The sequence below is a fragment of the Pleurodeles waltl genome, chromosome 4_2 (genome assembly GCF_031143425.1).
Source record: "Pleurodeles waltl isolate 20211129_DDA chromosome 4_2, aPleWal1.hap1.20221129, whole genome shotgun sequence".
Taxonomy (NCBI): Eukaryota; Metazoa; Chordata; class Amphibia; order Caudata; family Salamandridae; genus Pleurodeles; species Pleurodeles waltl.
The window spans coordinates 260198893-260213382 of NC_090443.1; positions in this window are offsets into that span (position 1 = coordinate 260198893).

Genomic DNA, 14490 nt, shown 5'->3' on the forward strand with positions numbered 1-14490 from the left:
GAAGTGAGTCCCAAACAAGTAGGGCCTTAGCTTCTTCAGTGCCCAGACCACAGCAAACGCTTCACGTTCTATGGCACTCCACCTACGTTCCCTGGGTAGTAACCTCCTGCTAATGAAGGCTACGGGTTGATCTAGGCCCTCTTCATTAAGCTGTGAGAGTACTGCTCCAATACCATGCTCTGAGGCGTCTGTTTGCACAACAAACTCCTTGGAGTAGTCAGGTGCCTTCAGCACAGGTGCTGTGCACAGGGCAGCCTTCAGGGCATCAAAAGCGTTCTGGCAAGCCTCTGTCCAGATCACTTTCTTGGGTTGCTTCTTAGAAGTCAACTCAGTTAAGGGGGTAACAATGGTACCATATCCCTTAACAAACCTCCTGTAATATCCTGTGAGACCTAAAAAGGCTCTCACTTCAGTCTGGGTCTTGGGAGGCTCCCAAGCCAGAATCGTGTCAATCTTAGGCTGTAGGGGTGCCACCTGGCCACTCCCCACCTGGTGTCCTAAGTACACCACAGAACCCTGCCCTATTTGGCACTTGCTCGCCTTAATAGTGAGGCCTGCCTTCTGCAGGGCCTCTAACACTCTCCAGAGGTGTTGCAGGTGTTCCTCCCTGGTGGAACTAAACACAACAATGTCATCCAGGTAGGCGGCACTGAACTCATCCAGTCCTGCCAACACCTGGTTGACCAACCTCTGAATGGTTTCAGGGGCATTCTTCATCCCAAAGGGCATCACGTTGAAGTGGAAGTGCCCATCTGGAGTAGAGAATGCTGACCTCTCCTTTGCCCCCTCAATTGAGGCAATCTGCCAGTACCCAGATGTTAAATCAAACATACTGAGGTACTTGGCAGTTCCTAACCGATCAATGAACTCATCAGCTCGGGGGATGGGGTGTGCGTCAGACTTGCTGACCGCATTGAGACCCTGGTAGTCCACACAGAACCTAAGTTCCGGGGTGGCACCAGGAGCAGCAGCCTTTGGGACCAATACCACTGGGATGGCCCAAGGACTGCTGTAGTGCTCAATAACCCCTAGGGTTAACATTTTGTAGACTTCCTCCTTAATGCAAGCCCTGACCCTGTCAGTCACCCTGTAAACCTTATGTTTAACAGGTGTACTGTCCCCAGTGTCCACATCATGTGTGCACAGGTGTGTGACTCCTGGGATCAGAGAAAACAGCGAGGCGAACTGTCCCAACACGTGGCGACAGTCCCTCTTGTGTTCCTCAGTCAGGGAGGGGGAGAGGATCACTCCCTCCACAGACCCATCTTTCTCTCCTGCAGACAGGAGGTCAGGAAGAAGCTCACTCTCTTCCTCCACCCCGTCACCTGTCGCTAGGAGCATGGATAGCTCATTTCACTCAAAGTGTGGTTTGAGGCGGTTGACATGTAGGACCCTCAAAGGGTTCCTGGGGGATTGCAATTCTACCAGATAGGTGACCTCGCTCTTTCTTTCCACCACCTCAGAAGGCCCAGTCCACTTATCTTGGAGAGCCCTAGGCTCCACTGGTGCCATGACCCACACTTTTTGTCCAGGCTGAAACTCAACCAGAGTGGCATTCTGGTCGTACCACCGTTTCATTTCCTCATGGCTTGCTTCCAGGTTCTCCTGAGTGAGACTCCTGAAGCGGGCAGTCTGGTTTCTTAGTGCCAGCATGTAGCTAAATACATCCTGGGGTGGTTTACTAGGAGCTTTCTCCAAAGCCTCCTTCACCAGACTGAGTGGTCCCCTCACAGGGTGGCCATAGATGAGCTCAAAGGGGCTAAAGCCAAGTCCCTTTTGAGGCACCTCCCTGTAAGCGAACAGAAGGCATGGCAAGAGGACGTCCCACTTACGCCTCAAGGGCTCTGACAGGCCCTGAATCATGCCTTTCAAGGTGCGGTTGAATCTCTCAACCAGACCATTACTTTGGGGGTGGTAAGGTGTGGTGAACTTGTAGGTTACCCCACACACCTTCCACAGAGACTTCATATAAGTGGATATGAAGTTTGTACCTCTATCAGATACCACTTCCTTGGGGAACCCCATGCGGGTAAAAACTCCCATCAAGGCACGTCCCACCACGGGGGCAGTGACCGTCCTTAGAGGAATGGCTTCTGGGTACCGTGTGGCATGGTCCACCAAGACCACGATGAACCTGTTGCCCATGGCTGTCTTGGGGTCCAGAGACCCCACAATGTCAATTCCTACCCGTTCAAAGGGGGTACTGACTATAGGTAAAGGTTGGAGGGGAGCTTTGCATTTCCCCCCACTCTTGCCACTTGCCTGACAAGTCTGACAAGACCTACAATAAGCAGCTGACTGCTTGTGCATCAAGGGCCAGTAAAAGTGGGAGACAAGCCTCTTATAGGTCTTGTCCTGCCCTAGATGTCCTGCCAAAGACACATCATGAGCCAAACCCAGTAGGAAGGCCCTGAAGCACTGGGGTACCACCAGCATATGAGCTGACCCAGGCTCAGGAACCTTAGGCTCACTATACAGGAGGCCATCCTCCCAATATATCAGGTGAGTACCTGGCGCCTTGCCAGCCGCCTGGGCTACAGCCTGCTGCTACAGCCCCTCAAGAGTAGGGCACTCCTGCTGCGCTGTGCAGAATGCTTCCCTGGTGGGTCCCCCTTCCTGCTGCCACTGTGACAGCTCAGGGACCTCCCCCAGTTCAGCCACCTGCTCCCCTGTAGGTTCCAGGGCGTCACCCTCAGGCTCTGCCTCCTCCCAGACCGTGGGAACCTCTGGGGCCGGTTTCCCGCGCCCCCTGCCCTTCCTCTTCTTGGCGGTCCCCTGGGCCACTGTTTCAGGCTCCAGGGGCTCTTGACTACCCTGATTGGCTGCCATAGACAGGGTGGATACGCATACCCACCCAGGCAGACCCAACATCTCCAAGTGAGACCTGTGTTCCACCTCCTTCCAAGGGGAATCATCCAGGTCGTTGCCTAGCAAACAATCAACAGGCATGGTTGGACTCACAGCTACTTTCCAGGAACCTGAGACCCCCCCCATTCAAAGGGAACCTGGCCCACTCTGCAGAGGCGCTCAGAGTTGTCTACCACAACTACTTGGTGAAGTACCCGGGGATCAATCTGCTCTTCAGACACCAGCTGACTCCTCACTGTAGTCACACTGGCTCCTGTGTCTCTCAGAGCCTCCACCCTGTGTCCATTGATGGTCACCCATTGCCTGTACTTCTTAGTGTTATCAGGCACTAGGTTTCTCTGGACCATCTCACTGTCCCCCAGTGAGACAAGGGTCATTTCTGCTGGTTCCCACCCACCTGGAACCAACTCCTTCCCAAGCGCTACACTGGCCAAACCCTGGGATTGCGCACCAGTGGGTGCTGGTGTATATTTGGGGCATTTGAGGTCCCCCTCACATGACCAATCTGGTCACATGAATAGCACTTACATGGGGGACCACCTTCTGGTGGCTTCCCTTTGGAGAACCACGGCTTCTTTTCACTGGGAGGTTGGGAATCCTTTCCCTGGGGATCAGTTTGGGGCCCTTTAGAGAACTCCCCCTGTTTACCCTTACCCCCTCCTTTCTTCTGAGAGGGACCCTGCCCACCCTTGGCGTGGTCTCCCCCGTACCTCTTTTGGACCCTGGTGCTCTCCCAGCAGTCCGTTTCCTGTGCAAGCTTCCTGGGGTCAGTCAGCTTGCTGTCAATGAGGTGCTGGCGCAGCTCTGGAAAACATAAACTGTACAAGTGCTCCCAAACAATTAAATTGTAAAGCCCCTCAAATGTGTTTACCTTACTGCCCTTCACCCAACCATCCAGTGACCTGCAAAAAAAATCAACACATTCCAACCATGTTTGGTATTCCTTTCTCTTGTAGGATCTAAGCTTCTCCTTGTAGTGCTCAGAGGTGAGACCATACCTAGTGAGTAAGGCCTCCTTCATGACAGGGTAGGTGAGACTCTGAGCATCCCCTAAGGCTGTCAGTGTGTCCCTCCCCTCTGCCTCAAAATGCTTCCACAGGGCTGCCCCCCCAATGAGCTTCAGGGACCAGGTTCATGTGGAGAGCTGACTTATAACCCTTGAACCACAAGTAGATATCATCCTCCCTCTTATAATCCCTCACAAGGTCTTTTAGGATGTGTACCCTTCTCTCAGGCTGCACTGTAGGATTGCTGCCACCATCCCTACTGGACTGGCTCCTCTGATCTAACTCCTTTAAGTTAAGCTCATGAGCCAGCTGCATCTTCCTTTCCTCAAGGACTGCTCTTCTCTCATCTCTTTCTTTCTCCAGATTGAGCTTCTGCAGCTCCAATTGGTATGCCCTCTCTGCCTGTCTGTCCTGCAATTCTTCAGGTGAGAGACCTTTGGAGGATACACTGCTACCTGCCCCAGAGACTCTTTCACTGGGAATAACAGGTCCCCCCACTATACCATTATGTACTGATTGCCCTCTCTCCTCATCCTCCTCCTCATCCTCAGTGGCCCCTCCAGTGCTTCTGGTTGTCACCCAGGCCCTCAGCGCCTTTTTCAGCTCATCCTTCTTGGAAGAGCTCTTAATGGGACAACCAACATTTTTACAAAACTGCTTTAGCTGAGCCTTGTTATAACTATCCAATTGCTTCAGGTCAAAAACAGCTTCAACTGATGCATCTCCAAGTTGAGACATGATGAAAGGTTAAAAGAGTGCAAAGTTCCAAATGCAGAAACAAGTTCCCAAATGAAGTTCAAAGTCAATCAAAGATCAGCGAAGAAAAACAAAGTGGACGTAGGGAAAAATCCACAAAAAGAGAAAAAAGCAAAAATCTCAAGACAAGCAGTATGTGGTCACGTAGTGATCTACACTCAAAATAATAGTGTACACTCAATCACTGTATGTCAAGTACAAATACAAGTCCAAATCCCAACCGCTGATCACCAGTGTTAGAAATGGGGTCTTTGGTTGACAGTCAGGTTACCCCCTGTTCAAGCAAGGACCCTCACTCTAGTCAGGGTAAAAGAGAATCACCCTCAGCTAACCCCAACTTAACCCCTTGGTAGCTTGGCAGAGCAGTAGGCTTAACTTCAGAGTGCTAGGTGTAAAGTATTTGTACCAACACACACAGTAACTTAATGAAAACACTACAAAATGACACAACACAGGTTTAGAAAAAGAGGAAATACTTATCTAAACAAAACAAGACCAAAACGAAAAAAATCTGACATACACCAGTCAAGTTATGAATTTTTAAAGATTAAACTCAAAAATAGCGTTTAGAAACAAAAATGCTTCGATGAGGTGTTAACACGGCGTCGTGACAGAGTCATTCCCAACAAGCCGACACCAGCGGCGCCGGACACGGAGTCGCGTAGACCCCCAAATACAGTACCTTTGGTGAAGAGTGAAAACAAGCCAATGCGCGAAGTCGGGGATCGCAGCGTCTGTGCGAAACGTTGAATCTGCGCACTTCGAGCGGCGTTGATCACGACGTGGTGCGGCGACTTCCACGGAGTCGCAGACTTCAGCGGGGCTGCAGTGGCGTCGGGCCTGCGAAGAGCGTCGCGTTACAGCGAAGGTCACGGCGTCGGGTGCAGGCGGCATCACTGGATTCAGCAGCAGCGTCGGTCCGAAGTCGTCTGAAGTCTATTTCCTTGGATTTCCACCAGCTTTCCTTTCAAAGGCCCAGGGACTGGATAGGGCACCACTTGTCAGAGCAGGAGTCTCTCCAGAGACTCCAGGTGGTGGCAGAGAGAAGTCTTTGCTGTCCCTGAGACTTCAAACATCAGGAGGCAAGCTCTAAATCAAGCCCTTGGAGATTTCTTCACAAGATGGAAGGCACACAAAGTCCAGTCTTTGCCCTCTTACTCTGGCAGAAGCAGCACTGCAGGAAAGCTCCACAAAGCACAGTCACGGGCAGGGCAGCACTTCTTCCTCAGCTATTCAGCTCTTCTCCAGGCAGAGGTTCCTCTTGGTTCCAGAAGTGTTTCTAAAGTCTGTGGTTTTGGGTGCCCTTCTTATACCCAATTTCTCCTTTGAAGTAGGCCTACTTCAAAGTAAAGTCTCTTCTGAATGTGAAATCCTGCCTTGCCCAGGCCAGGCCCCAGACACTCACCACGGGGTCGGAGACTGCATTGTGTGAGGACAGGCACAGCCCTTTCAGGTGCGAGAGGCCACTCCTCCCCTCCCTCCTAGCACAGATGGCTCATCAGGATATGCGGGCTACACCCCAGCTCCCTTTGTGTCACTGTCTAGTGTGAGGTGCAACCAGCCCAACTGTCAAACTGACCCAGACAGGGAATCCACAAACAGGCAGAGTCACAGAAATGGTATAAGCAAGAAAATGCTCACTTTCTAAAAGTGGCATTTTCAAACGCACAATCTTAAAATCAACTTTACAAAAAGATGTATTTTTAAATTATGAGCTCAGAGACCCCAAACTCCACATGTCCATCCGCTCCCAAAGGGAATCTACACTTTAATCAGATTTAAAGGTAGCCCCCATGTTAACCTATGAGAGGGACAGGCCTTGCAACAGTGAAAAACAAATTTAGCAATATTTCACTGTCAGGACATATAAAACACATTACTATATGTCCTACCTTAACCATACACTGCACACTGCCCTGGGGGCTACCTAGGGCCTACCTTAGGGGTGCCTTACATGTAAGAAAAGGGAAGGTTTAGGCCTGGCAAGTGGGTACACTTGCCAAGTCGAATTTACAGTGCACATTTACACACACAGACACTGCAGTGGCAGGTCTGAGCCATGATTACAGGGTTACTTGTGAGGGTGGCACAACCAGTGCTGCAGGCCCACTAGTAAAATTTGCTTTACAGGCCCTGGGCACCTCTAGTACACTTTACTAGGGACTTAACAGTAAAACAAATATGGCAATCATGGAGAACCAATTACATACACATTTTAAACAGGAGCACTTGCACTTTAGCACTGGTTAGCAGTGGTAAAGTGCCCAGAGTAATAAAAACAGCAAAATCAGAGTCCAGCACACATCAATAACCTGGGAAACAGAGGCAAAAAGTTAAGGGAGACTACGCCAAGGATGAAAAGTCTAACACCCTCATTACAACATTGGCGGTAAAAGCCGCTTACCGCCGTGCAGAAGACTGCCAACACACCGCCGCGGAATTCCGCCACAGCCATCATGACCCACAGCTCGGAATCCACCAAAATTCAGACACTCACACAAGTCCGCCACACCAAAGGTCAGTGATAAACTGGCAATAACAAAACCTCCACCGTCACGCCAACAGAAATACCCATGCGGCGGTCTTTCAACTGCGGTATACAACGCACCTCACACAACACACCACTAAATATTACCACACTTATCACTACACACACCACCCCACACATCACCCACACCATCCCATGGCACGGCAAAGACACCTCAGGTTCTCTGAGGAGGAGCTCAGGGTCATGGTGGAGGAAATCGTCCGGGTAGAGCCACAGCTATTCGGATCACAGGTGCAGCACACCTCCATAGCTAGGAAGATGGAGCTATGGCGAAGAATAGTGGACCGAGTCAACGCAGTGGGACAGCACCCAAGAAATAGGGATGACATCAGGAAGAGGTTGAACGACCTACGGGGGAATGTGCATTCCGTGGTCTCAAGACACCACCTTGCGGTTCAGCGGACTGGCGGCGGACCCCCACCTCCTCCCCCACAACTAACAACATGGGAGGAGCAGGTCTTGGCGATTCTGCATCCTGAGGGCCTCACAGGAGTAGATGGAGGAATGGACTCTGTAAGTCAAAGCTTTACTATTACATCCCCCACCCTACCTGCATGTCATCACATACCCCCACACTCACTCTCACCCCCCTCACTCCTACTCCTCACAAGTGTCCCACTATCACAACCCACCCATCCCAACACCAAGCCCTGCATGCAACAACAAAGCATGGACACCCATCACCAAAGCTTGGCCACTGCACATACCTATACACACCCCTAAACCACCATCACACAAGGTAACACACAGAAATGCAAGCACTGGGGTACACGGTCACCCACCCATTGCACACCATGGCACACACAGATGTAATAAACATCCTTTTATACCCCTGCAGGACCCCTACCCAACGTAATTGGACAGGAGGGTCCACACATGTCCACACCACCAACAGAAGAGGCCCACAGTGATGACAGCACCTCTGTCCAACTGGATCTAGATGACCAGCCCAGCCCATCGGGGACCTCAGGACTGTCGGTTCCCCTGACACAGTCACAGGCCACTACAGAGCTTGCCCCCTCTGGAAACACCAGCACAGCACCCACCCAGTGGGCCCATACCTCTGTCCCCAGGACACGTCGAGCAGCAGTGTGTCACCACTACAGGGAACCCAGGCTAACCCACCACCCCAACAACAACAGGGACCTGGGGGCAGTGGTAGTGGGCACACGGTCCAGGGGACGGAGGCCCAGGAACACAGGGGAACTGGGAGGGCTGCTGTGCGACAGGGGGAGGACAGGCCAAGGGAACCCACTCTCCACGAGGCCCTCGCCTCCATCATGGGAGCCTACCACCACTCCCACGAGACGATGGCAGCGGTACTGGCCAAGTTTCAGGAGACCCAGCGCCTGCAGAAGGAACAATATTTGGGCTTCAGGGAGGAACTCAGAACCATCAATTCTACCCTGGGCACCATCGTAGGGGTGCTGAAGGAAGTACTGAACACCAGGAGGGACACTGTGGCACAACAAGGGGCCCCTGACACTAGCCTGGACGATGAACTGCCCACCACGTCCGCCGGCGCTAGTTGACAGGAGGCAATGCCACAGGACCACCACACCAGGACCCCACCCCTTGCAGATGGAGAACCGCCCCGCAAACAGTCCCTGAGATCTAGGACAAAGACAGAGAACGATGCCAAGACCCCTGCCAAGAAATGAGACCACCCTGAATGTCATCTTTCTGTCCCACTTTGTCACCCTGTCCATCCTCAAACTGCCCCAGCTCCACTTCCTGTGTCCATTTGGGCAATGCATCTGTGAGACTAATAGACTGGACTCTGCCATGGACATTCCCCCACCATCACCCCTCACCATTTTACAACCCCCTCCAATATTGAGCACTTAAATAAACACCCTAAAAGCACAAAACAATCTGGAGTCAGTCTGTGATTTCGAAATAGTATATTAGCAATTATGGTGGCAAAATGCTCTTTCAATTGTAATGTCAACATACCTATGTCACACAGCTCTAGTCCATGAGGAAACAAAGCAGATGTCACACTGTGGGACACACATCTGTGAAATCGTAAGGGAAAGTGACAAGTCAGTGACCATACACTGGGTGAAAACGACAGACAGTAGAGAGGTAGCAGTGTTAAAGTACATGTGGTAGGCAGGTTTGTATTCTTACCTGTGTCTCACTGGAAATATTGCAGGATCACCGAGTTTCTGTTGTCCATGTCCTCTTCTTCTGCTTCCTCGTCTTCACTGTCCACAGGCTCCACAGCTGCAACAACCCCGCCATCTGGACCATCCTCCTGCAGAAAAATGCACCTGTCGTCGCAAAGCCAAGTTGTGAAGCATACAGCAGGCCACGATGATCTGGCACACCTTCTTTGGTGAGTAGAATAGGGATCCACCTGTCATATGGAGGCACCTGAACCTGGTCTTCAGGAGGCCGAATGTCCACTCTAATATCCGCCGAGTTTGCCCATGTGCCTCATTGTAGCGTTCCTCTGCCCTTGTCCTGGGATTCCTCACTGGGGTCAGTAGCCATGACAGGTTGGGGTAACCAGAGTCACCTGCAAATGGCGGGAGACAACTGTTAGACACACACTAACCAGTAGGGATATCCCCAGACAACCATTCCCACTGACTTGCTTCCAGGTGCTCACCTAATAGCCACACACAGTGCCTCTGGAGTTGACCCATCACATAAGGGATGCTGCTATTCCGCAGGATGTAAGCGTCATGCACTGAGCCAGGGAACTTGGCATTAACATGGGAGATGTACTGGTCTGCCAAACGCACCATCTGCGCATTCATGGAATGATAACTCTTCCGGTTTCTGTACACCTGTTCACTCCTGCGGGGGGGGGTACCAAAGCCACATGTGTCCCATCAATGGCACCTATGAGGTTGGGGATATGTCCCAGGGCCTAGAAGTCTCCTTTCACTGTAGGCAAATCCTCCACCTGAGGGAAACCGATGTAGCTCCGCATGTGTTTCAGCAGGGCAGACAACACTCTGGACAACACGTTGGAAAACATAGGATGGGACATCCCTGATGCTATGGCCACTGTTGTTTGAAATGACCCACTTGCAAGGAAATGGAGTACTGACAGCACCTGTACTTGAGGGGGGATTCCTGTGGGATGGCGGATAGCTGACATCAGGTCTGGCTCCAACTGGGCACACAGTTCCTCGATTCTGGCACGGTCAAGCCTGTCTGTAGGTGATGATCACATGTCTTTCCTCCATTGTCGACAGGTCCAACAGCGGTATGTACACCGGAGGATGCCGCCATCTCCTCACATGTCCCAGCGGACGGTGCCTATGAAGTACAACAGCGAGCACAGAGTCAACCAACTCAGAGATACGTACCCACAGCTTACACCGAACACTAATCATAATCCAAAAATTGGCCTGTATGAGTGTTGAGGCAATGTCTAGGTATGTGTGACGCAGTTAAAAATTAAGCCATGTGGGCCCCTGAAATGGCGGCTGCCTGACCTGTAAAGTAGGACAATGGGATGTGAGGTATCTGTAGGTGATGATCACATGTCTTTCCTCCATTGTCGACAGGTCCAACAGCGGTATGTACACCGGAGGATGCCGCCATCTCCTCACATGTCCCAGCGGACGGTGCCTATGAAGTACAACAGCGAGCACAGAGTCAACCAACTCAGAGATACGTACCCACAGCTTACACCGAACACTAATCATAATCCAAAAATTGGCCTGTATGAGTGTTGAGGCAATGTCTAGGTATGTGTGACGCAGTTAAAAATTAAGCCATGTGGGCCCCTGAAATGGCGGCTGCCTGACCTGTAAAGTAGGACAATGGGATGTGAGGTATCTGCGCTGGTGTTGTACACCGTTGCGGTAGGCGGTCGCAGACCGCGGCGCAATGCTACATTGGACCCTATGGGTCCCAGGAGCCAATGACGACCGCCATTTTCTATCTGTTCAATCACTCTATACCTGATCTCCAACAGGAGAGGACCTACACTGGAAGTGCTGCGACCTCGGTCTGGAAGAGACAATGGCTTGTGTGTCTGGGGATAGGGCCCCTGCCTTCACATCGGAGGAGTTGGAGAAACTCGTGGATGGGGTCCTCACCCAGCACACGCTACTCTACGGTCCTCCAGACAAACAGGTAAATACACTGGGAGCATGCTGTATAGGATATGCCTGTGTGGAGTGGGGTGGATGAAAGATGGGGATGGGAGATTGAGGCGTGCATGAAACAATGGTGAGTGCATGTGCATCATGGCAAGGGTAGGGATGGGGGCCCATGACTGTGACAGTGCATTTGGTAATAACTTTTCTTTTCCCCCTGTACAATTCATGTAAGTCAGCGCCCAACAGAAAAAAGATATTTGGCGTGCCATCGCCAAGGACGTCCGGACCCTGGGGGTCTACCACAGACGGAGCACCCACTGCCGTAAGAGATGGGAGGACATTCGCCGCTGGAGCAAGAATACTGCGGAGGCCCAGCTGGGGATGGCCTCCCAACGTGGGAGGGGTGCCCGTTGCACCATGACCCCCCTGATGTTCAGGATCCTGGCGGTGGCGTACCCAGAGTTGGATGGGCGCTTGGGGGCATCACAACAGCCAAAAGGGGGTGAGTACACTCTCATTCTGCTGATTTTGCGTGCAGTGGAGGTGTCTGGATGGGGGAGGTGGGCTTTGGGTTTCCCTAGGCCAGGGCGAGTGTGCCAGTTAGGTCCCCTTGTTCTGGCAGACCCTGTGGCACCCCACCCCACCTGTGTACAGTGCCAAGTACACCTAGTCAGGCTCCTGTGTCATCCATGTGTGCAGATGTCGTCCATAGCCCTATAGGCCATGTCCCAGGGATTGAACAGTGGAGCCCAAGTGCGCAGCGTAGTGCAGGGGTTTCTGTGTCTGTCGTGTCCGCCAACGGTAGCGGTAATGCATGCACTCAACATGTCTTTCTTCTGTCGTTCCCCCCCTTTTTGTGGTCTCCCTGTTCTTGTGTGCATTAGCATCATCAGGCGGAGGAGCAGTGGCACCGGAGCAGGAGGGAGCTGCATCCCACATGGCCCTGGAGGGCGACACTACGGACTCGGAGTTCACCAGTGGGACGGAGGGCGAGGGGATCTCCACGGCGGGGACAGGAGCTGACACCAGTGACACGGACTCATCCTCTGATGGGAGCTCCCTTGTGGTGGTGGCAACATCTGTGCCCCCCACATCTACAGGTACAGCCGCCACCCCCCTACCAGCACAGCCCTCCCAGCAGCCCCTCAGCCTTTGCCCTGTGTCCGCTCACCCAGGAGGGTGGGCATCACCTTTGCCCCAGGCACTCAGGCCCTGCTCCAGTCACCCCTGCTGCCCTCATTGAGGAGGCCATTGACCTCCTCAGGTCCCTCACTGTTGGGCATTCTACCATTTTGAATGCCATCCAGAAAGGCAGTTGCAACAAACAAATGCATTCCTGGAGGTCATTCATTCTGGTCAGGCGGTCCTTCAGTGCGCTTTTCAGACTCTGGCCTCAGCACTGATTGCAGCCATTGTCCCTGTGTCTAGCCTCCCCCCTCCAACTTCCTCCACCCAGACCCAATCCCCTCTACCTCAGCCTATCCCAAGCACACCTTCAGACCAGCATGCACACATGTCAACACACAAGGGAAGCTCAGGCAAACATAAGCAACACACATCCCACAGGCACTCACGCAAGCATCACACACATGCAGACACACCAACATCCACTGCCTCCACTGTGTCCCCCTCCTCCTTGTCTCCCTCCTCCCTCCCAGTCTTGACTACACTCACACCTGCATGCACTACATCTACAGCCACTACTGCCATCACCAGCACACACACCACCACACCTCGCTCACCTGCAGTCACCACCCCCACTGCCATTCACACGTCCCCTGTGTCCTCTCCCAGTGTGTCTGTGACGCCACCTCCCAAGATACACAAACGCAGGCACACACCCACCCAACAGCCATCCACCTCACGACCACCTCCAGCGCATGCACCTTCACCCAAAGTCACCAAACGAACACCTCCTACAACCACAACCTCTTCCTCCACTCCCAAACCACCTCCAGCTCCCCGTCCCAGTGTTTCCGAAAAACTGGCAGGACCGGCAGCACCTGCCCCGGTGCGCCAGAGAGGACCGCCAGCACCAGCCCCGCTGGGCCAGACAGGACTGCCAGCACCAGTCCCGCTGGGCCATGAAGGACCGCCAGCAGCTGAGTCACTGCAAAGGACCCCGCCACAACAAGCACTGCTGAACAGGGCACCGCCGCCACAAGCACCGCTGAGCAGGGCACTGCCGCCACAAGCAGCGCTGAACAGGGCACCGCTGCCACAAGCACCGCTGAACAGGGCACCGCCGCCACAAGCACCGCTGAACAGGGCACCGCCGCAACAAGCACCACTGAACAGGGCACCGCTGCCACAAGCACCGCTGGCCCATGAGCGCCAAGGGCACTGACGTTACTGAGTCTGTCAAGAGCAGGATGAAGCACTCTGGACACCAAGCCCCCTCCAGAACCAGTGGAGAAAGACATCCACTACCTCAGTCCTTGGCAGGATGAAGCACTCTGGGCACCAAGCCCCCTCCAGAACCAGTGGAGAAAGACATCCACTACCTCAGTCCTTGGCAGGATGATGCACTCTGGGCACCAAGCCCCCTTCAGAACCATTGGAGAAAGACATCCACTACCACTGTCCTTGGCAGGATGAAGCACTCTGGGCACAAAGGCCCCTCCAGAACCAGTGGAGACTGTCATCCACTTGAGAGACTGTGGCTTTGCACTCCCCAGGATAAAGCAGTGGGCAAACCACCCTCTGTAGAGACTTGAGAGACTGTGGCTTTGCACTCCCCAGGATAAAGCAGTGGGCAAACCACCCACTGTAGAGACTTGAGAGACTGTGGCTTTGCACTCCCTAGGATAAAGCAGTGGGCACACCATCCACTGTAGATACTTGAGAGACTGTGGCTTTGCACTCCCCAGGATGCAGCAGTGGGCAAACCACCCACTGTAGAGACTTGAGAGACTGTGGCTTTGCACTCCCCAGGATAAAGCAGTGGGGAAACCACCCACTGTAGAGACTTGAGAGACTGTGGCTTTGCACTCCCCAGGATAAAGCAGTGGGGAAACCACCCACTGTAGAGACTTGAGAGACTGTGGCTTTGCACTCCCCAGGATCAAGCAGTGGGCAAACCACCCACTGAAGAAACTTGAGAGACCGTGGCTTTGCACTCCCCAGGATCAAGCAGTGGGCAAACCACCCACTGTAAAGACTTGAGAGACTGTGGCTTTGCACTCCCCAGGATTGAAAAGTGGGCATGTGGCCCCCTCGTGGATTTGGCTTGTGCACTCAAGCG